At 33.1% G+C, this 25,516-nt stretch overlaps 1 long non-coding RNA gene across 2 annotated transcripts; it reads left to right on the plus strand.

Annotated features, from left to right (window-relative positions):
- The first annotated feature begins 109 nt into the window (after positions 1–109).
- LOC120073934 (uncharacterized) lies at positions 110–3,917 on the plus strand. 2 transcript variants are annotated; one of them, XR_005480848.2, is made up of 5 exons: positions 110–654; positions 741–831; positions 934–1,043; positions 3,107–3,167; positions 3,576–3,917. It is a non-coding gene; the product is annotated as an uncharacterized LOC120073934 (long non-coding RNA). The 2 variants fall into 2 exon arrangements; XR_016528315.1 differs by lacking the exon at positions 741–831 and having other exon boundaries at positions 169–654.
- The last annotated feature ends 21,599 nt before the right edge of the window (positions 3,918–25,516 follow it).

The following is a 25,516-nucleotide window of genomic DNA, read 5'->3' on the forward strand; positions in this document are numbered from 1 at the left end:
ACTAAGACACTTGCGAAAATTTTGACAGAAGGAAAGACAACAGATGATAATTATAAGAAAAAAAGTGTCAAAGATTAAAGACAAAAAAAAAAAGAAAAAAAAAAAAAAGAAAAAAAAGAGAGATTCCGCGCCTAGATTTTTGAAAGAAGAAACCCTCGTCTGCCCTTTAATTGCCGCTCAAGTAAAATGGGTTTGTCTTTTCTCATTCCCCTCCCCTGGTTTCTTCCTTCATTCTTTCTTTCATTCTGAATCAACTCTACCTTAGGAATGATTTTTTTTTCCTCTTTCAAGTTATGAGACTCGCCAAGTGTATTTTATTTTCTCATCTTCCTCCATTATTTGTTTTGTTCGATCTGAATCAACAATAATCAGCGGCACCTTCGCCTTCATCCTCTTCAACAAACTCCACTTCCACTCTCTTCCTCGCTTTTGTAACTCACCTTTTTCAAACATTCTACCTAATTCATTAAAATCAAAGTTACAAAGTACCAGTTTCTGTTTTCTTTCCTTCGATTGGATTCTTTGTGGTTTCGCCAAGATCAGATCGGGATAGTGCCTTCGCATTGGGGAATCACTGCTGATGGATACGTGTTCGCCAATGATGTTGGTCTTCTCAACGGTGCTTGTGGAGAATCCCTTGCTTCGTTCCTCAAGGTAATTTTGAATATTAGGGCTCCATTTTTTTTGTCGATTAGGTATAATTACGGCATGGAAAATGAATCATTGTTTTTCAATTTTAGGATGTTTCTTCTCTACTGTGGTGCGAGATTTGGATGTTATGAGAATCCGAAGAACAACATTTCATTCTTTCACCTTCATCTAACTATCACCGTACATTTGTTTCTCACCTCCTTTTTATATCTCAATACGCATCTAGGAGATATCTTCTCATTCCTTAATTGCTTCATGGCTTGTGTTTTGGGGTTTGAGCAGATTTTGCAAATCAGTCAACGGAAAATAAAGGAATAACGGAGTTGGAGCCAGAAAGAATGATTACTGCTGAACCTGCTCTTGAAGAAGAGATATGGGGAGCAAAATTCAAGGTATGCTATTATCAAATTACTAATTTGGTTAAATATTTATAAGAAATACTTTGAATTTGTCATTTGTTTTAAAAATACTCCAATACTTTTAAAGTTGCAAATTTACTCCTAATCTTTTCAAAATACTCATGAGGTAGAAATTTTGTAGAACTGTGGATGAAAATTGAGATATGAAATTCAATAATAGTGACCTAGAACAAAAATTTGGATCAACAATACTCATGAAGTAGAAATTTAGAGAGACTATAGAAGAAAAGTGTGTAGATCTTTAATCCCAACAACAATAACAAACTTTCACTCACTCCTTGGTGGTCGAAAATAAGGTTAATCTCGAATTAACCTAGTTTATGATTGTTTGTTCATTTCTGATTTTTTGGTTTAAATGCTATTGTAGTATAGTTGTGGTGTTGTAGTTTTTCTATTTGAGTTATAATGTTAGAGCAGAGTATGTTGTCGAGAATTTGTTTCTTGATTTTTTTTAACAGTTTGAACCTTTCTCCGCCCATTCTAATCAAGGTCATTGCCTCTTAAGTTGAACCATCAAAGATTCTCTCTCTATTATTTTCTTTTCACACCTTACTCCTATTTCTTCATGATGCTATTTGTCTTTTCTCTATCTATAGTATACTTTAATGAAGCTTGAAGGAAATCTTATACCCTAAACATTTAAAGTAAACTTTAATGAAGCTTGAAAGATGTCTTATACTCTAAACATTTAAAGTAAACTTTAATGAAGCTTGAAAGAAACCTTATACTCTAAACATTTAATGCTCAGCTTCATTATTTGGGAGAATCTAAAAAATAAATTTCTTAGCATAGGTTTGGAGATTTCATTTATACTTTTTAGTTTAAGCCTAGAATTCATGAGTGAAAATAACAATTAATGATTTGTTTTAAGAAGGGAATTAAATAATTGGAGTTTATGTTATGAATCTAACATCCTGATGTGGTTTGCGTATCAACTAACTAGGAGGAAGTTTTATTAACTAGATAGACTGAGAAACTTTCTTTAATTGCATCGATGACTTACTAAATTTCACCATCAATGTCAACTCCAACATAAGGTTTTCTCCAATTTGGTTGACTCAATCCAACACTTGGATCTTTTTTGTTTTGGCAACAAATGTGACCTCTCCAAAAAGCTCTTTGTTTACACGAATTCTGAAGACAACAAAATGTCTTATGATTTTTTTTATCATTCAAGCTATTGTTCTATTGATCCACAACCATTTTCTTTCTTATTTTCATTATGAGGATTTAAAGCCAATCCCACTTTTTTCCCCAAGGCTTTTGTGATAACATGTTCATGGAGGAAGATAGTTTAATGAGTTGCAAAACAAATGAAATAATGTAATGGTTGCCATTTTTTTTTTAACTTTACAATTTTATCGAGTTGGTTGTGCTTTTGTTTGCAAGGTTCTGTTTTTGCTTTTGCATTCTTCAAATCTTAATTATTGATGCAGTTTTGTTATTTAATTTAACTTAATGCTTTTGTTTGCAACCTATATTGATGTCCAACAAATAAATGTTATTGGTCTATGGGTTATACAGATCCTAGTCAGTACCTTTTTTTTTTTTTTTTTTTGGCTTAAGAATGAAAAGACAAAACTGTAAGGATGAGCCATTCAAAGATCTTCAAAGTTAATGCTTGATTAGAAGAGAATGAAGATAAATACCACACGGTGTGTATGTGGAAAACATTGGTAAGTATTGTATTAAAATCGCAGCATAAATGATCCCTATCATTCTTAGAGGTCTTTTGTTTCATAGGATACAGACTTAATAGGTTTTTTAGCTAATGTGACATAGTTAAGGAAATTCTATGAACCTTGATTAGTGTGTTGCAAACTTGCAATGAAGGGACACACTTTTGTTAAAATTATTTGTAGGGAGGCGGAAAATTACTATTATCTCATTTGCTTCCATGAGTTTCTTCTCCCCCAACCTCTTTAATACCAAATTTTTAATGATATTATTGGTGGATATATTTGATAATCTTGATGTGCAAGTGCTAGCTCATTTCACTCATTTCATATAAGTGATTCAATATTGTTTTCCTTTAGGAATTATGGCTTCTTTACTTTCTACCGGAGCACTGGAGTACATTTTCTACTTGGCAACAAAGTGAGTAGTCATTGATTGTTGTTTTATTTATTTTTATTTTTTTGCCTTTAGTTTCTTTCTTTCTTTTTGTTTGGTTTTGCTTTTTTTTCTTTGTTGCTTTATTGTTTTATGCTTTTGTTTGGTATTTTTAATCTCTTAATTTTCTCTCGAATACCTTTCCGTGATTGGTTGCTTTTGTTTTGCATGCTTTATTTGTTAGACATATTGGTGAGCTTGTGTCAATGATGGTAAACTTAGGCTCATTGAGTTGATTTTACTTTCGTGAATCTTTTGAGTAGATGGATATAGATTTACTTGTATGTTTGCTTTGCTATGCTCTACTTTGGATATAGATTTACTTGTTTATTTGTTGTTTTTTCCCCTTCTAATAGGATTTTTTTAAAATTATGTTTTCTGCTTTCGTCTCAGGATGCAAAGTTTCTCTCTTCGAGCTGCAACTCGGACACCAAGTTTAGTCCTATTAGTTGACTCAATTCGACTTATAGTTTGGCTTTGACTTGATCTTTCTTGAAAAACTCAAGCTCTTTATATAGGTGGATGAAATGATAACTTTACATGTGAAAATATCAAAGATGGAAGCTCAATTCCATGAGGTTATAATCCTCAACACTTGACGAGTTTTGTTGAACGTTGTATAGTTGCAAATTACATTTGATGTATTTCTTGTATTATTGGATAATTTCTTTAGTTTATAATGTAAATTGATTACTAAAATTTCAGTAATGAATGGAATTCATTGTATTTAATGCATACATTATGAAGTATTTCATGTGTCTAGCTAAAAACAAGTGCTTATAATGTATATGGGCTATGTAATTTCAACGTTAATTTTGTTATAACATAAGATTAAAGCTATATATACGTGTGTGATATAATAGCCCTAAAAAATGGTTATCATATATCAAAGAAAGCATTAAGACAAGGCTATTATATAGTAAAGATAGCATTAAGAGTAAGCTATCATATGTTAAAGATATCTTTAATGACTAACGCTATTGAATGTTTTCATAGCCATGTATATATGTTATATCTTCATACTCTATTATAGCATCCATTATAGCTCGACAAGAAGGCTATAAAAAGTCTTAGACTTTTAATAACATGTGTTTTTTGGAACTTTGAAAAAGGCTATAAAAAGTCTTTTATAGTCTTTTCCATTAGCTATCATAATAATTATTTCTTGTAGTGAGGGAAGCAAAAGGTTGAGTTTGTTAGAGCTCAAGAACCAAAATCCTATGGTCTTGCAGGAACTTCCTCTGTCATTCCTATTAAGGAAGGCAACCGTATATTCAGGTAGAGATAGATTTGTCACTACTGTGGCAAAGTGGGACATAAACGTCCTTTTTGCTACCAATTATTGAAAGATCTTCACATGCCCTCTTTTCTCAAAAGGGCTCCTCACTTCTCTCAGAATTTCAGAACAAGATAGAGTAAGATAAAAAAAAAGTGTGAAGAGAGAAAAAACTCAAAACAAATGCAATGTAGTTTTGTCCTCTCTTAGATCCTCTACCAAAGGTGATTAGTACTTTGATAGTGGTAGCTCGCGTCATATGACTAGTGAAAAAAGCTATTTATCTTATCTCAAATCTGTTAGCTCAGGAAAAGTCACTTTTGGTGATTGTGCGAGTGGTATGATCACTGAAAAAGAAACTTTGAATTATCCAAGTCTTCCAAAATTAAATGATGTAATGTTAGTTGAAGGGCTTACAGTTAATCTCATTAGTATTAATTAGCTATAGGACCAAGGTCTAAATGTGAGTTTTACCAAAGACAAATGTATTGTCACAAACGATGTCAAAGCTCTTGTCATGACAGGTATGTGCTCATCTGATAATTGTTATTTATCGAGTTCTGACAATTCTTTGCAGGTTTGTCATCTTTCTAGGATAGATGAAGCTAGCCTATGACACAAACGTCTTGGGCATGTAAGCATGAAGTCTATACAGAAGGCTCTTAGCAAGAATGCTATATTTGGCCTCCCCTTTATACCTGTACCAACTGGAATTATATGTAGAGATTGTCAGTTGGGAAAACAAACTCACACTCCTCACAAGAAAACAGGTCATTCTGGATCATGTGTTCACAAACTTCTTCATATGGGCCTTATGGGTCCAATGTGGTCAGAGAGTTTGGGGGACAAACGATATGCCTTAGCTGTTGTTGATGGTTGCTCCAGATACACTTGGATCTTTTCTGTGCAAAAAATCTAATCCATTTCCTGTGTTTCAAGCTCTTTATCTTCAATTACAGTGCGAAAAGGATTTGAATATGATATGAGTTCGAAGTGATCATGGTAAGGAGTTTGAGAACTCTCAATTTTCTGAGTTCTGCGAATTTGTTGGAATTCATCATGAATTCTCAGCCCCCATCATGCCCCAACAAAATAGAATTGTGGAAAGGAAGAACCAGACGCTATAGAAGATGGCCTGCGCAATGATGCATGTCAAACAAATACCATACCAATTTTGGGCAGAAGCTCTAAACACAGCATGCCACATACAATAGAGTGGTTTTATGACCTGTAACCTCGGGTACTATTTTATGAAATATGGAGAGGAAGAAAACCGAATGTGAAATACTTTCACATCTTTGGCAGTACTTGTTACAATCTGGTCGATAGAAAGGTTAGACAAAAATGGATTCGAAATCAGATGAAGGAATTTTTCTTGGATACTCCACAAATAGTCGGGCTTACCATGTCTACAATAATCGAGCTCGCAATGTAATGAAGTCCATTAACATCTTGATTGATGATAATAATGCTTCTTTCAAATCCTCCTCTACTGTGGAAGAAAATGAGAGCTTGACTCCTCTTGTCGACACTGATGTTCTTAACATCCAGTCTAACATGTCGTCTGACATGAGTTCAGATGCTTCTGTGGAAGACAACTTGAATGTCCCTGAGCCGAAATAGGGTAGTAACAAACAACCTTTCAATAGGGTTCTTACAAATTATTTTTCTAGTAACATAATTGATGATCTTGACAAAGGGGTGACAACCAGAAGGAAAAATAAAGTAAACTATCTTGAAATTATCAGTAATGTTTGTTTCACTTCTTCTATTGAGCCAAAGAATGTCAAAGAAACTCTTGAAGATGAATGTTGGGTCAATGAAATGCAGGAGGAGCTTGGGAAATTTATGAGGAACAATGTGTGGACTCTTGTTCCTAGACCAGTGTCTGTAAATTTAATTGGGACAAAGTGGATCTTTAAGAATAAGACAAATGAAAACAGAAATGTGACCAGAAATAAAGCTAGATTAGTGGTTCAAGGATATACTCAATTAGAGGACGTGGATTTTGATGAAATCTTTGCCCTGTTTCAAGGCTTGAAGCAATTAGACTCTTGCTTGGTATTTTCTGTCTTTTGAAATTTAAACTGTACCAAATGGATGTAAAGAATGCCTTCCCTAATGGTTATCTAAAAGAGGAAGTGTATGTTGCTCAACCTGAAGGATCTATAGATGCTTTTCACCCTGATTATGTTTATAAACTCACAAGGCTCTTTATGGTCTTAAACAGGCACCTAGAGCCTGGTATTAATGCTTAACCCAATTTCTTGTCAATAATGGGTATAGGCAAAGAGGAGTTGATAAAACTCTTTTTGTGAAGAAATCTCATGAGAATTTTTTTGTTGTCCGAATCTATGTTGATGACATTGTTTTTGAAGGAATGTCACATAAGATGGTTGAGCACTTTGTGAAATAAATGCAAAAGGAATTTCAGATGAGCATGGTAAGGGAACTGTCCTACTTTCTGGGATTTCAAATAAAGCAACTAAATAAGAGAATCTTTATATCCCAAAGAAAATATACCAAGAATTTAGTAAAGAAAATTGGCCTTGAAAGTGCTAGTGTAGAGAGAACTCTTGCCCCAACTCATGTGAAACTGTCCAAAGACTTTGAAGGAAATCAGTTTGACGAGAGCCTTTATAGAAGCATCATGGGGAGCTTACTTTATCTAACAATCAGTAGACTAGACATTGCTTTTGTTGTTGGTGTACGTGTCATATATTAATCATGTCCTAAAAATAGTCATTTTCTTAGCACAAAAAGGATAATCAAATACATAAATGGCACAAACGACTATGGTTTATTATACTCATTTGACACTAGTAGCTCTGTAGTCGGGTATTGTGACGTTAATTGGGCTGGAAGCTCAGAGGACAGAAAGAGTACGTCTGGAGGGTATTTCTTTCTTGGGAATAATCTGATTTCTTGGTTCAACAAGAAGCAAAATTGTGTTTCTTTGTCTACTGTTAAGGCTGAATATATTGTAGCGAGGAGTAGTTGTACACAATTGATTTGGATGAAGCAAATGTTACAAGAGTATGATGTCTCTCAAGATGGTATGACTCTTTACTGTGACAACTTGAGTGCAATCAATATAGCCAAAAATCTAGTTCAATACATGTATCAAATATATTGACATCAGACACCACTTTTTTTGTGACCTTATGGAAAGCAAGCAGATCAAGTTAGAGCATGTCAACACTAAAAATCAACTAGCAGACATTTTTACTAAGGCATTAAATTTTGATCATTTTGTGGCCCTGAGGGCAACCTTGAGTCTATGTGTTTTAAAAGCATAGCAACTACTCAGTTGGACCGGTTTGATTTGTTACTCGGCCTTTTTTACTTGGAAGCCCAAGCAGTTATTTGATGATCAAAGTTTATTAATTATGATTGGTGAAGGGGTGAGAAAGATGTATTGGTGTTTGATTTCAAATTTACTTTTGAATTTGAATTACTTTCAATTGGAGTGTGACAGGTTCTCATTCGATCTCATGGCGGTTCCTATGTCTCAACTACTCATAAGTAGTTTTCACTCTGTAAATTTTGCGCTTTCCCCTCAAATGGTTAGTACCAGACAAGGAACTCACACTTCCGATAGCAAAATGGTGAGATATAAAGAGAAGGCCAAGCGAAAGTTGCATGTTGAAGAGGATGTTCCTCCTTCCATAACAAACAAATATGGAGTTCGTGTTCATGGTTTCCCCGCTACAAAGAAAGAAGTTGGAGTTCCTTCTTCATCAGCAAAACGAAGGTGTTCTGATGTTAGTCAATCTACTGAGACCAAAAGAAAGGAAAAGTTAAGTACATTATCTCACACAATGATTGATTTAGTTGGTTCTGGGGTTGAAATTTTCCCAGAAAAAGATTAGTCCTCTTCTGATGATTCTCCAAGCAACTTGCATGAGTTTATAGCACTGCCTAAAAACCCTAAGAATAGCTTAAGCGTGTCTATCGAAGATCAAACTGAAGTTAACGTTTCTGCAAGTAGGGTTACGGATGACAATAACCCTGTTTCTAGTGTTGAAAATTTTGAAACTGTTCTTCCTGAATCTGTTGTGGTTGTTGGTGAAAATTTTGTTTTTGGTACCTTGGAGAAAGAAAAAGTTCTATTGCGTGAGTCTGATGTGATTCTTTGCATGGTTTTGTTGATAAAGTTGTCTCTGAAACTTTGGCTTCTGTTTCTTCACTACCTGTGTGTAATGAATCTGAGATCTTGGCTGTCAATGTGGACCAAGATGTTGTGAATGCCTCTGTAAAAATCTATTGAGAAGGATATTAGTATCACCCTTGAGGCAATTGCTTCGCTAATGTTGTGAATACTAAAAATAATGGTGTTCCAGTGGTTTCTCACACGAATGAAGGTTTGAAAGATGGTGTTCAGTCCATTGTTGATCATAAGTCTTATGAAATAAGCCTTGAGAAGGAAAATGTTCTTCAGCCTGTCCATGAGTCTGACTCTGAAGATAGTGTTCCTTTGTTTGAACTCGTTGCTAAGAAAATTAAGGATGTCAAAAGTGTTGGTAATGGATCTCCTGAAACATCTGAGTCTTTCTGATCAGGATGATCTATGGGACATTCCTGATTCTCCAGAAGACAGTGATTTGAAGAGTTCTCCTGATCATGACAAATCTACTCCAAGTCGGGCCACTCGATCTTCTATCAAATCCAGATGAAAGAAAGTTGTTTCCTCTAGATCGGCTTCATCAAATGTATCATCTGTTCCATTGGATTGTGTATTTTTTTTTTATATAGAGTTAAGGGCTACCTTGTGAAAATTTGTGGTTCAAAGGAAAACTGTTGATGAAAAGGAAGTATCAGACAAAACTCAGGATTGCTTTGATCTTGTTAATCTGAATCTTCAAGCTCAACTTGATAGAACTATGCTCAATTTGAATCTTCTCTACCCATAGCTACTATGAGAATTTGTTGTTGGCTCTACAGACTTTGACAATCCAAATAGTCCTGACTTTCACAGAGTTCATGTGCATAGACATTCATTCATCTTCAGTGTAAATATTATAAATAAATACCTCAATCGAACAATGCCTGTTGATGTTTTTGAGAAACGATCTTCCTTGAGAGAGATGGTGTTTAAATTAACTAGACAAGCAAGGTCGTCTTGGCCTAAGTAAGGATAGTTCCCTTCTGTTGTTTTGAGATCGAAATATGTTGTACTTCATAAGATTGGAATCTTCAACTCATGTCCTTCCTCCCACAAATCGGGATTTTTTTGTTTCACTTGCTACACTATTATTTTAGATTGGTAATGGCATTCCTTTTGACTTTAGACAGTTTGTTTTTAATCAAATCAAACGATACATTTGGTCTCAAGCATTGAAGTTATCCATCTGCTATCTTCGACTGATAGGTTTTACTTGCTTATAAACTAGATTTGGTTAATGCTGATGAGCCTATTGGTCCTACTTTACTCATTTCCGTCCACCATAAGCTTTTACAAAATCTTTATGTTCCAGATCTTGCTGCTCATTCTACTGAAACTTGGGTTGATGAGCTATGTTAGACCTTCATTTAGTCGTCTTTTGGTTGCCGTGTTTTGCATCATTTGTCCTCTGAAGTCAAAGATATTGATTATCAGATTGTGAAACTTCAGAAGCATAAAGAAGTTGTTTCCAGAATGTTGCAAACAATGCGTGTAACATTGGCTCGAATTGCAAGGGCATCTTCTTCTCAACCAATGAGTTGATTTTTTTCTAAAGCCAGACAGAGGGAGTGTCCTTGGTTTGGTTGTTTCTAGTTTTGCTATATATCTATTTGTGTTGGTGCTACTCTGGACTTATGGTTTATATTTTTTATTTTCTTTGGAAGTCCTTGTTGTTTGGGCTTGTGTTATGTTGCTACCAATATTGTTAAACTTTGTGTTAAGCCTTTATTTCGGACATCCTTCTCCTATTGATATAGGGTTAGTTACTTTTTTTTTCCTATAAAAAAATATATAAAAAATAAAAGCCAAAGGAGGAGTTTGTTGGAGATTTGTTTTATTGGCTTTATATTTTTCTAAGGCAGTGATTTCTGCAGACGTCTCAACTAAAGTCTTAACATCTGTCCGTGACATTAGTGTATCTTCTTGCAGAATATTTTCCTTATCTGGAAATATGTGGGTGTAATATTTTGTCAATTATTTTCCTTTATTAAACTGTGGCCTTTCTTTTCCAAATGAGGATTTGTTTTCTTTCTTAGATTGTCTTTTAAAGGGTTGATCTATAGGTTACCTCTTTTGTTAATCAAGCAAGACGTTTTCTGCTATACGACCATTGTTGTGCTCTTGCTTGTTGCTCAACATTCCGTTGTACAAGTTCTTCATCCGTTGAAGTAAAATTCTTTGAAGTAAATCACAGTCTTAGGAGGAGCCTAAGTCATTGCTGCCAGAGAAGGGATTCTCAGTCTTAGGGAAGCCTAAGATTCAGCTTCGGATAAGGAGTTCACCATCTTAGGGCGATCCTAAGATTCATTCATGAAGGGAGTTCACTGACCTGAGGAAAGATATCATCGTGAGAGGACTCTCACTCATCGTCGGAAGTCGAGGTGATCTACATTGATATTGTCAAACTTAGGGGAGCCTAAGTGCATTTGAGAGGGAATCTCACATCTAGAGGAGCCTAGGTGATTAGTGAATTGAGCTCTATGTTAATCACTATAGTTGTCCTATATTACAGATAAGTATTGCACTGTAAACTACTTAACTCTTTAATATTAGTGGATTATTTTTTCTGGGCATACTGCCCTCCAGACATAGGTGGATATCACCAATTTGGGTTACCAACTTTTGTGTGCCTTTACTTGTTTACTTGCTATTAGTATTTTTGTTGTTACATTGTTTGTCAATGCTTTCCGTTCAACATCTGTCTATCGAGTGGCGATTCACCCTTATGCTTTTTCAAATGCAACTATATATAACTAATTTGATACAGGATTTTTTTGTCAAACCAGCTAAAAAACCTCAAAAGAAAACTAAATTATTCATGAAAGGAGAAATTGACATGAGAAACCCAATTGAGACTCAAAAAATCTCCTAAGTAACATATTTGGTGAAAAACTGGGGGGACTAGCCAACCAACAATTAACTAACCAATTTAAAGTCCAAAATATGGGGACTGCCTCGGGTTGGACTAAAGACATATGTCGAAGCCTGATACAAAAAATAGGTAGGTTAACTTCACTTAATTACAAGAGGATAAAAACCAGGGAATAGATTAGATACAACGACAATTTAATCAACATTCTTGAGTAGGCGTGTCACAAGAGGAGGGGAATGATCCTTGATTGATGAAAATCCAAGTTCGTGTGTCTATACTCCTTGAAAATGATGAGCACGACACAAAATTTGCACTCAACGCTGTTAAATTGTGGTGGATGCACACCAGGAACCTAACTATATCTTCAAAAATAAAGGTTTAGATAGATATTCCAAGCATGGCCGGAGATCCAAGAATGATCTTGGAGGAGCCAAGTTCGATATGGTTATACTAGAGCTATAAAATTAGTACGCCATATAATAAGGAAAACAAGACAACTAAAAGAAGTAGTAATGGATAAAAGAATACTTCTAAGTTTGCATCAACACACATGACTAGTAGAGAGTTAGTCCACAAGACCAAACTTAGAAGTGGGGGCAAATTTTGAGGAGTGGATTTTGGCCGAGCAGATAAAGCAAAAAAGTCAAGATAAAATAAGATAAATCAAGATAATATGAATAAGATAAAATAAGATGAAATAAGATAATATAAGACTTAATCTAGCTTGTTTGGGATTAGAAAAAGCCATATCCGAATCCTAGGAGAGTTAAATCTCATATCTTAATCCTAGTAGAATTAAGATCAAATCCCCTATAAATAGACCATTATGGCTCTATATGAGGTAATGAAATGATGGAAAATATAAGCATGCAACGGAAGCAATCATAATCAATAAGCACTCTAATTACACTTAATTTGAGTTCTAAAAGCATGTAAAACAAGTTTTTCAATATGAAGGTTTCCAGAAATCATACCTTTGAAGAATCCTCCAAATTCACCTCACGAATTCTCGGCTCCAAATCTTTATGAACCACCAAGAGATCTTCTCTACTATCCTCAGTCTTGAATTTGAGTGGTGGAACTCATGATTTGGAATCAACTGTGAAGGATTTTGTAACAACCTAGATTTGTACACATACACTACGGGAAATTAAATATTGAAATTTATTGGATGATAAATATAAATACCCTAACCTTAATTTAGGAAGCAGAGAAACAATTAAATAATAATAATAATAATAATAATTAATAATAAAAATAAAAGAAAATTGGAAAGAACGAAGGTGGAGAGAGCGAGACTCTAATTTAATGATAAATAAATAAATAAATAAGTAAATAAAAGAAAATTGGAGAGAGAGAGAAAGATGGAGAGAGCAAGATTGAAGAGAAAATTGGAGAAAGCGAGAGTGGAGAGAACGAGATTCCTAGAGAGAGCGAGATTAAAGAGAAAATTGGAGAAAGCAAGAGTAGAGAGAGCGAGATTCCTGGAGAGAGCGAGACTGAAGGAAAATTAGAGAGAGCGAGAATTGTAGCGAGAAAGCTGGAGAGAGCGAGATTGGAGAAAGCGACATTTGTAGCGAGAAAGTGGGAGAGAGCGAGAGCCACCCAACGAGAAAGCTGGAGAGAGCAAGATTGAAGAGAAAATTGAAGAAAGCGAGATTTGTAGCGAGAAAGTGGGAGAGAGCGAGAGCCACACCAACGAGAAAACTGGAGAGAGCGAGATTCTGAGAAGAGAGCTGCGAGATCGAAGAGAGAATTGGAGAGCGAGAAACCCCAGCGAGCGATGCTAGCGAGATTGAGGCTGGCGAGAGTAGAGAGAGCGAGATCCTTGGAGAGATCGAGATTGAAGGAAAAATTGGAGAGAGCGAGAATTGTAGCGAGAAAGCTGGAGAGAGTGAGACGGAAGAGAAAATTTGAGAGCAAGAGTGGAGAGAGCGAGATTCCCAGCGAGAAAGCTGGAGAGAGCGAGATTCCTAGCGAGAAAGCTGGAGAGAGCGAGATTCTGAGAGCAGGTAGAGCGAGATTTGGACAGAGCGAGAGTGGAGAGAGCGAATTCCTAGCGAGAAAAATGGAGAGTAGTGAGATTCTGAGAGCAGAGTGAGCGAGATTTGGACAAAAGCACGAATTATACGTTGAATTTGGCCACGATCTTATAGATTATACATGGAAAAACCCTAAAATTGAATACAAACAAAGAATGATGACGTAAGGGAAAACGTTAGCCAAGATTAGGTGTCTTATTGAGAGGAATTCTTAAACCCTAAGTAATTTTAAAAAAGCCACCTGTAGGATGATTTGTCACACTGAGAAGAGCTGAAAACTACTATAAATAGGACCCTTTTCCTGAAGATTTATCCCATTCTCAAACAAATCTCAGTAACAAAGAATCGTGTGAAAGAGTAAGTGTGAGTGAGGAAGCTCTGTGAGGTTAAAAGAGAAAAGCTCGGGTAAGGTGCTGTCCAAATTTCCTTCTAGTTTAAAAAGGGAAAGCTCTACTGATCAAATCATAAAGAATAATAAGGAATAATTGGATTACAGTCAAGGTAAGTAGTTTATCTCACCCTCTCTTTAAGTGTTTTATGGTAGTGTACCTTTATTATGTTGCATGATTATGTTATTGTTATGTTGCATTACATATTTAGAACACGTTTCTCTACAAGGGACCCCATGCATTATGTTTGTTCACAATCAGGTTAAAATCAAGTTTTAATTAGGTGTAGGTTATGCTTCCAAGGCTGGTAGGGTATGTATGGTTGCACCCCTCCAGGCCCAATCTTACATTATGTTTATGCTAGGGACTAGCAGGGTATGTATGGTTGCACCCCTCTAGTCCAATCTTACGTTTATGCTAATGGTTGATGTTGGATGCGACTCTGGCCCTACTAACTGCATGACCCACTAATCATCAGATGAGTTAGTTTCTGCTTAAGTCCTCATCTTCCTATCAGGGCGGAGAAATTTACGTTAGAAGCATAACCGACCACCACATGTTATTATATGTTTTCAGTCCCAATCATATGTTTTCAGGACATGTTACATGTGATTGTGCATTTGGTCACTACCTTATGTGAGAACTACTTACTGGGTATATTATATACTCATCCTATTTTTATAGACTTTGTAGGTAAGGACACAACATAGGTGGCAGAACTGGACGTCACTCAAATAGCCAACCATCAAACTCACTATTATAGGCATATGCATTTTTGTATCACTACGCTAGTATTTTATGGATCCTGGTGTTTTGTAAAATAAACTTTTTATATAGTTTTCTACCTAATTTATAAAATCTTAGATATGTTCTTTTGAGATTTTTACCAAAACTCATCTCATAATAGAAAAGTCTAAGCATGCATGTCGTAGCGGTCGGATCATAATGTGTAAGGATCCGGTCGTTACAGATTTTGTGAGGGTTTTGGAGAGGAGAGAATTTCTCTTGCTAGTTCACTGAAGATTTTGAACATGGTTCCCTCGAAAAGTGTTCCAGAAACACCATACGAGTTATGGAGTGGACGTAAAGGTAGTTTATGTCACTTCAGGATTTGGGGATGCCTAGCGCATGTGTTGGTGTAAAATTCTAAGAAGTTGGTACATCGTTTAAAGGTATGCCTACTTATAAGTTACCTTAAAGAGACAAAAGGTAGTTTCTTTTATGATCCTCAGGAAGATAAGGTATTTGTATCGACAAATGTAACTTTTCTAGAGGAAGACCACATTGAAAATCATCAACCTCGCAGTAGGCTAGTAATAGATGCAACGGAAGCAATTAGAATCAATAAGCACTCTAATTACACTTAATTTAAGTTATAAAAGCATGTAAAACAGGTTTTTCAATAAGAGGGTTTCTAGAAAGTATACCTTTGAAGAATCCTCCAAATTCAAGTTGTTCCTCAAGAATTCTCAGCTCCAAATCTTGCATGAACCACCAAGAGATCTTCGCTACTATTCTCCGCCTTGAATTTGAGTGGTGGAACTCAAGATTGAAATGAATTGTGAAGGACTTTGTGAGGGTTTTAGAAAGGAGAGAATTTCTATAGAATTTTTTAGATCTTCCAACAACTCCTCGCTTCATCTCATCAAAATAAGCTTTTTATCCATCTCATGTATGCCGGCACTCAGAAATCTTAGCCATGGCCACCCCAATTTGGACAAAGAAGTGGGCAAAGTGTTTGAATTTCAAGAACACATCAAGCTTCTTCTCAAAATGTGGAGAACTCCACTGTATCAAATTGTTCTTTCAATTTTTCACTTTAATTCAAAATTAAATTAAATAAAATATTCAATTTCTAAAATTGAATTTGAATTTTGAAAATTAATTTGATTTTAATTAATTAAACAAATTTAATTAAATAATGATTTAATATCAAATATTAAATATTAAATTAATCGAACACTTAATTTTAAACATGAATCCTATTCATGAAATTAATATATATTTAAATCAATATTTAAATATTATAAACTTTCTAATTTCGTTTAATTTCGATAGATTAAACGTTTAATTATATCGAATATAATTATTCACAATCTAATTGCAATTTGAACACTTCAAATTGAAAAACCCTAAATTCAATTTGAACACTTCAACTTGAAATCATTTCTACTCAATTTATTAATTCAAGGTATTCATTTTTTACGAGCTAGTAGAGGAACCTTATGGACCTACAGACCATGAGCTCCAATTATTTGAGATTAATTGTCTACACACTTTAGACCGAATTAATCAATATTCGTTAACTACCAAGTCATACCACTATAGCTCGATAGTTCCACTCTTCTCACTGTAGATATTTTTGTGTCTACTTGATTTAACCATAATCAATAAGTCGACCCTTCACAAGTTGTTCGTAATAACGGTTGGGTCATCTGTCGTTTTACCCTCGAAATTACATCTTGCTTCTTAAGTTCCACTGATCCTCTAATGAACAATTGATTTGTGATCCAATCACTAAACCAGATCCTTCTCGGGCTAATGAGAGGGTGGGACCTCTTGTTCAAAACCTGGATTTAGTACTTTAAGAGAACAACCTTCCTCCTATCCCTAAATCGGGCAGGCGTGAATTCCATCTTGCACCCTATGCCCCAGATATCTACGCAGTCTTACCCCTAAAATGGGAGGCTTATTGAGTTGGCACTGTTGAGTCAACCCTCACCTATGTAAATCTAAGGATAATCCCGAATAAGAAGTTTATAGTTAGCTCAAGATTAAGACCGAGTTACCTAGGTCATCTATGTGAAATAGTTAGTTTTAAACAGAAAACAGTGTTATAAAGTAAGAGTGACTTATTTCTTGGTCTGATCTTATGCAAACTCATCGAATATAGGAAGCCCCCACTCCTTATGTCAATACATGAACGAATTAGGATCACTTCGTTTGTAGCACCTCACAACAAATTGTAACAACTACAGAGTGGGCCGCATCCAGTAGTGTCACAAGAATAAGGCACCAACCTTATTCGTACACTATAGACCGTTTTGGCTATTTACTCGAGCTTGATCAATTTTTATGTCTACACCAAAAGTTCAAGTATTCATGTAATAGTCATGGATCTTAGTTTATTGGATTTAGACTTTATACGTGCAATTTACATATTCAACAACAACTTTATTGAATAAATGTCAAATAACATCTTTATTGATAATAGAATATGTTTAACTTTACTAACTACGAGTTTTAGGACATTCAATTCAACACGAAGAACTTCTGACTTCTCTATTCTACAATTCTCTTACTGACTTAGGCATTGAAGCTATTTTTCTTTGTTTTGTAGGCCCTCTCTTCCCTATATTATAAATTTACCAATGATGTCACGTGAAGATCAGGTGCATTTTTCTTTGACCAAAATTTGGCTTAAACAAATTATAATAAATAAAAGTTTAGTTAGCTCTATTTGTTTTGTGAATTTAAAAATTATTTTTGGAATGTTTTTAATAGAATCTTAAGTTTTTAATTTTGTGTCTAGCCTTAATTTTTACTATTGTGTTCAATAGGTCATAGGATTGATGAACATTTTTCAAATTTTACTAGATTGCTAGACACGAAAAGTTTGAAGTCTTGTTCCATAAATTTCAATCCTATATATCAGTAATTTTGTTTAAAAAAATAGTATAAGTAAAGGAGATTTCGAATATTTTTAAATTTTAAAACCAATTACAAACTTAATAAAGTTGACCAAAAAGATATAAACATGAAATTAAAGTTCAAGTTTAGGATTATATGGTAGCATTTTATTAAAAAAAAAAAAAAAAATCAGATTCTTTGATTCTAATATCAACTATTTAAATAAAACTTGTGGAATGAAAATATAATTGGATGCATTTAAATGAGAGGTTTATACATAAATGGATGACACAATATTACATAAATGTTTGAAAAGTTTCAATATTTTCCAAATTGTTTGACGGACAATATATAGACATTTTTATATAATATGAGAATGACTTTAATAGTCCTTCAATGTTCTCATCTATATTTATTTAAAATATATAATAATAATAATAATAATGAAAAAGAATAAAAAGGGCTCGTATTATGAATTATTTAAAATATGTAGAAAGTTGAAAATGAAGTTTGAAAGTACAACGATTGAACAAGAAAAAATATATTGAATACTAGAAAGAAAGAAAAATTGAAATAGAAACATACATACACATTTAACCAGAATATTAAGAATAATTCGATAATTTGATCATTTTTATTTAAAAATATGATACCTCTATAGATGTTTCTGATAAAGTTAGAGAACTCGATATCTACGACGATAATGAAAAATAGAGAAAGACAACTATTGAGAATGTCCAATTCGAGATTTAGAAAACAATGATTGAAAGGTTGAATGAGAAAATATTTACAAATCAACTACTTATGAGATAAATGGGTAGATCGTAGGAATGAGTTTGGGCATAATATTTAAAGAGAGAAATTTTAATTGGCAAAAGAAAATCATTATTCCTATATCTTTTTTAAAAGGAAACGAATCATATTTTATATTTCTGAAAAGGTAAGAAAGTGATAAAAAAAACACTTTAAATTGGGTGGGATGAATCAATTTAGACCCATCTATTGTGATTTATAACTATTTTAAGTTTATTATATTTATAATTAACTCAAAATCACTTCAATAAACTGATTATTCTTTCAAAATCTATCAAAATGGGAAGAAAATTTGTCAGAAAATTCTTCTAAATAAGAAAAAGAAAATAGTGCCGAATAAGAATATGAAAAACTAATCCCATTAATAAAAACTCGCTATTATTTATTTAATTCCAACAATTTTATTTAGTATTATGTTAATTAATCTTACACTTCAAAAAAGTTGTATATATATATATATGAAAATTATTAATCTTACACTTCAAAAAAGTTGTATATATATATGAAAATTATGAATCGGAGTGATTTTGAAATGAAATCATACCTAAAGGTCATCTAAATTCCAACATTTCCGTGGTTGGCAATCAGCCAGCAATGGTTGTAGAGATTTAGGGTTTAAGTGAGAAAATAGGGAAGGAAGAGAAAGAAGAAGAAATAAAAAAGACTTATAAATTGTTATTTAAGAATTATTTTTATATCATGTAAACATTCTAATAGTTAGTTAACAAAAAAAATTCTCCAAGAGATCAAAATGAAACTTAACTGAAAAACTCAGACTAAAAAACAACTAAATCTAAAGTTTGAGGTCAAAAAATGTGTTTTTTTCCTTAATTAATTTATGAATCTACTTTATACTAAAATTTTATATAACTATCATTTATAATATCATATAATTTATAATATATATTTTAATTTAACAAAAAAAATTTGAGTTATAATATGAAATAATATATTTATTATTTTTTATTATAATTAAGCATTTCAAAATTTCATAATCAAAATTGAGATTAAAAAATTATTATTTTCAAAATTTTTCCTCTATTAGATCTCAATCGATATTTAAAAACATTTTTGTCAAACACATATTTGCAAAGTTTTTTAAAAGCTTAAACAAATTCATATTGCCTATCAAACTGAATTTTAAATTCTTGTAGTATTCGTCTCTTACCATTTCCTTAAAAAAAACTACTTTAATATATACGACTAAGGGCCCATTTGGATTAATTTGAGAAAAAAGTATTAAAAAAAAAATTCATGTTTGTTTAAACACTTCTGATAAAAAGTGATAAAATACACTTAAAAAACTAATTTTAGTAATTCTCAAATACTCTAATTTGTTTTAGAATGATTTATTTTTTAAATTAAATACTGAAAAATGTATTCCAAACACACCCTAATTTTTTTTTTTTATCAAATCATGTAATAAAAGTTTAAATAAATTTAGGAACCCAATAGGTCAATTTACCTAACCTACTAAGCAACTTCGCGAACACAAATATAGAGCTCAAGCAAATGAACAAAGAGCGTAAAATATTTATTATGTTTACTCAGTCAATTAATGTCATATATAAATGCAATAAATTACACTGTTTAAAATTGCATAACTGTGGAATCAAAATTAAATCCAACATATGACATTACAATTTGTGTCACTGGAGCAGCAAGTAATCTTTTTCTTTCAAAATTACTTAAAAGTTCTTGTCAAAGAATACCAGCCTCGGCGACTGTCTTTTTTCTCGAGCAACTAAAGCTTCATAGTCCTGCAATATGCAATACAATGAACTCATATTCAGTATCTTTTTCATGATATCAACGACAAAATAATATTGCTGAGTGAGTATACCTCTTGTAGGATTGTATCAGCAACAACAGAAGCACAAATATCATCTAAGCACTCAAATTCACTAATTTTGGCAAAATATAAAGCAGAAAAACAAGTGAGTTTCAAGACATACCTCTTGTAGAACTTCTTCAAAGCTCCTTCTCCAGCTGCTATCTTCTCTAAATCTTGTTGCAGACCACCTCAAGATCTTCTCCACTATTCTCTTGGTGCACTAGATTGAGTTGTGGGACTCAAAACAAGCTTGAATCAAGGGATGAAAGAGAAATACTCACTACAGTAATCTTGTTGAAGAACTCTTTCTTCAAACCAAATTTTCTCTCAAATTCTCTATAGATTGTCTGTCCGATTTTCACTCCAATCTCTTCATTATATTGAAGATCAACATACAAATGAGAGATTTGCATGAGTTGCAGCTCATGCTTGGAGAAGACAAGGCAAAGAGAATGCTTCTTGTGTGAGCAAGTGAAGAAAATGGATAATGAAAAATCAACATTTTCTATCTTAGTGTTTTGTTTTCTAATTTTTCAATTTTATCTCAAAAATCAAAATTTGAATTTATAAAATCTATTTTGGTTTTAAAAATGAAAATTTTAATTAATTTCATAAATTAATTATTAAATAAAACTTAATTAATTTAATATCAAATATTAAATTAATTTTAACACATATCCATCTTTATATATTTAAACTATATTTAAATATATAAATTCTCCTATCCCGTTTAATTATCAAATTAAACATGTAATTATATCTCATATAATTAAGAATTCCCTTAATTCAAATTTGAACGATTCAAATTAACTTATCACGCTATTCTATAGCTAGTCCGTTATGAGCTAGTAGGGGACCTCGCGGACAGATCATGGGCTCCAATGTTCCGAGATTAATTGGCTAAACTCATTAGACTAGATTAATCCTCATTCGTTAACTAATGTGTCACTCCACTAAAGCCCATAGCTGTACTCCCCTCACGGTAGATATATTATGTCCACATGATTTAACCATAATCAACAAGTCGACCCTTCACAGGTTGTTCGTAATAATGGTTGGGTCAAATATCTGTTTTACCCTCGAGATTACGTCTTATTCCTCAAATCCCTACTGATCCTCTAATGAACAACTGGTTTGTGATCCAATAACTAAACCAAACTCTTTTAGCCTAGTGAAAGGGTGGGGCCCTTTGTTCAAGACCTGAATTCAGTACTTGAGAGAACAACCTTTCTCCTATCCCTAAATCGGGTAAGCATGAACTCCGTCTTGCACCTTATGTCCCCATCTATCTATCCAGTCTTACCCCTGAAATGGGAGTCTTATGAGCCAATGCTGTTGAGCCAACCCTCACCTATGCAAATCTAAGGGCGATCCCGAATAAACTGGAGTTCATAGTTAGCTCAGGATTAAGATCGAGTTACCTAGGTCATCTAGGTGAAATAGTCAGTCTTAAAAAGTGAATAACGTTATAAACTAAGAGTGACTTATTTCTTGGTCCTGATCTTATGCAAACTCATTGCATAGGATGCCCCCACTCCACATGTCATAACATGTACGAATTAGATCACATCGTATGTAGCACTTTACAACTCTTTGTAATAACTACAAAGTATGCCACATCCAATGGTGTTACCAGAATAAAGTACCTAACCTTATTCATGTACCATAAGTCATTTTGACTATTTACACGAACCTGATCCACTCTTATGTCTCCACATAAAGTTCAAGTACTCATACAATAGTCATGGGTCTTAGTTTATTGAATTTAGACTTTCATACAATTTATAAAATCAATAATAAATATATTGATTATAGAATATTTTTATCATTTTACAAACTACGAGTTTTAGGACATAAAACCTAACAACTCTAACATCTATTATGTGTTAGTGATCAAAAGGTTTATGGCTCGAACTACTAAAAAAGAAGCAAAAAATAATATCACTCAGATTATTTCTCCAGAGACAAAAAGTCTACAAGTAAATTATTAAATTTGTTTTGAGGTGAAAATTTATTATTTTTAAATGAAAAAAAAAAGGTGAATCCCACATTGGTTGGGATAACAAGAAGACGTCTCCTTATTTACCCCTACTTTTCTTTGTGGGTCTGGGCCACCGCCATTGTGTGTGTAATAAATTTTTATATTATTATTTTAAAATTAACTTTCGTTTAATTAATTATTAACTCTTTTTTCCCATTCATTTTTTACTCATTAACATGCGCACGTGACTCCATTACTTTCCTTTAATTAATTTTTTTTGTCCATTTATTTTGGGTAATTTTCAAAAATAGAAAAATAAGGAAAACTATTTATACAAAATAACAAAATTTAATCTTTTTTTATAGAGGTTGATTAAGACTGATAAAGTTTATTAGTGCCTATCAGTGATATAAAACTGATAGAAGTCTATCATTGATACTATGTCATAGACGTTGATAGAAGTCTATCAGTGTCTATCAGTGTTTTTTGCTATTTCTGTAAATAGTTTGACATTTTTTCTATCTATGAAAACTTTTCATTTTTTCTTGCCCGTTAACATGCGTATGTTACTCCGTTTTGCGTTGGCCTTCAAGGCCTATAAATGGTTTAGAGGAAACATGAAAGAAAAACATAGTTCTTCCTTGTTCTGTTTTCTTTCTCAATCGCATGTTTCTTTCCTATGTTTTCCAAGCACGATCTAGAAAGGTGTGAGCATTTTCGATCAGTCTCACAATATTGATCAAGACAGATTTGATCTGGGTTGTTTTATTCTGGGGACGACATGGTATTTTTCATACTCTCGCACAAAGAGCAGAGCCGCGAAACATTTAAAAAGAGTGTGGTCTGCGACTAGCCTTTCAAAGGTTTCTGTTTTACATGTTTTGTTCGCTGTGTTAAATTTTGAGCTTTCATTCTTGCCACTTTTAATCGAATAGTCATTCCAACAATTTTAAGACATTTCAATCAGTCGTTGTTCGTGATGGTCGTATCAAAACATAACGACATTCTGTCTATCGATCTCAACTACTCTTTCCGATTTGAATGGACACACATCAAATGTTAGAAGGAGAAGATGTTGTTCGTCCTCACTATAAAGAAAGTTGTTGACGTCTGCACCATGAAGAAGCCAATTGTCCCACAAATAGATCCGACCAAGAAATAAATCAAAGATGTTGCTGTTTGAGAAGAAATGATTTTCTCTGCAAAAAAAAAATTATTTTAAATGGTTTAACTAATGATCTATATGAGTATTACAGCACGATGACCATAGCAAAAGAAGTCCGGAATGCCTTGTAGAAAAAATATGATACTAAAGATATCGGTTCGAAAAAGTATGTTATCAGTCATCATTTGAAGTTCTAAATGCCGGATGAAAAATATGTGGAGGCTCATTCCCATGAATTGCAAAATATTTCTCATAAAATCATTTACGAAGGTATGCCCCTAAATGAGGAATTTTAAGTTGCTGTTATTATTGATAACTTACCCCCTATGTGGAAGGCTTTTAAAAATACACTAAGGCATAAAACCAAGGAATTTTCCTTGAAAAATCTGATAACACGCCTGAGGATTGAAAAGGAAGCCCGTAAGCAAGACCAGAGAGATGAGGTAAACGTCGTACCAAGAAAGTTTGCCTCTGTTGTTCTAAAACCTAGATTATGTTGAGACTAGTGTCTTAAATCTCTTGTATTCTCATAGTTTGTAAACCTCTGTAAACAAATTGTTATGAATAAAATAATTTTTAATTTATGTGTATATACTCAATCCAATAAACTAAGATCACAAGTGGATCATATTTAAGTAATAACCTAAATAATCTGTAGTAGATGGATAAGGCTACGTACCTTATCCTGGTGATACTACGGACACGACCCACTTTGTAGTTATTACAAGTGGTATAAATTACTATAAATGATTTGATCCTAATCATTCATGTGGAGACATGTGAACGGGAGTATCCTATATAAAGAGTTTTATAAGACAAGACCACAAAATGAATAGTCTCTCTTTATAATACCATTGCTAGAAGAGACTTACATTTCACCAAGATGACCATAGATGACTTGACCTGAATTTTGAGTGAGTTGCGAACTCCTGCTTATGAAGGCAGTCATTTGATTTGTATAAGTGAGAGTAGCCAGTTTCGTTGACTCAATTTTCCTAACATTTTAGGGATTCGTCTGATTGGGGAGCTGAAACGCAACCATACAAAAAGGAATTCACTCATTCTCTATTGTTAAGGTAAGTAGAGAAATTACTCCTTTAAGGGCTGATTTCGAAACTTGAACAATGTGATGTCACACCCTCTCCTGATCAGAGAGGGGTTCAGTTATAGTCGGACTATAACTAATTATTCATCAGGGGAATCGGTGGTACTTAAGAAGTTAGATATAACTATAAGGGCAAAATAGTAATTTTGGCCTAACTGTACTTACTAGCAATTTATGAAGAGTCAACGTACTATTGATTCATTATATCTAATGGATGTAGAAATATATCTATAATGTGAAGGGTGTAGTTGTCGATCTTTAGTGGAGTGACCAACAGTTAATAGAAATTAATTAATTTAATTAAAGAGTTTAACTAATTAATCAAGTACCATTGAAGCTTCAATCTATAGATTCATATGATCTCCTCGTTAGCTCACTTAGGATTAATGAGAATCAAATTAATTTTGGATTAATTTGAATTTTTCAAATTAATTAAAGGAAATTAATTACATATGATATAATTAATATAATGTATATGATACATTATAACATAAAGTTTTAACGAGAGAAATGAATATTTAAATATGATTCAAATATTAATTATATGAATATGATTCATATAAGATATAATTAATATGATGTATATGATACTTTATAATGGATTCATATAAAAACTATAGGTTAAAATTAATATGAATGTGAATCATACTAGTTCTATAGGTTATATGAGAGATTAATAAACTTTAGGTTATATTATATGTGATATAGTATAAACTATAGATTATGTGTTATATGTGATATAATATATAATTTTATTAATATATAATAAAGTTTGTTATTATATATTTAGTTTAAAATTATTTTTTTTTAATTTTAGATAATTTGTGAGGAAGTTATTTTGATAACTTCCCCACCTTTTAATCTCTCGACCGATCTCTCTACGTGGGCAGTTCTACGTTTTTATAGAGAGAGGAAAATCTTCTTCTTGTTCCTACTTTTTCTCCTTAAAAAATCTCTCTGTGAAAAATTCAAAATGTGATTTCCATCATCACAAAATTCTTTTTCTCCCAAATTAATCAAAGCGAGCTCACAACTCTACTTTTGATTCTCATCCTAGAGAAT

The sequence above is a fragment of the Benincasa hispida genome, chromosome 1, assembly GCF_027475165.1.
Source record: "Benincasa hispida cultivar pf3 chromosome 1, pf3_genome.v1.1, whole genome shotgun sequence".
Classification (NCBI taxonomy): Eukaryota; Viridiplantae; Streptophyta; class Magnoliopsida; order Cucurbitales; family Cucurbitaceae; genus Benincasa; species Benincasa hispida.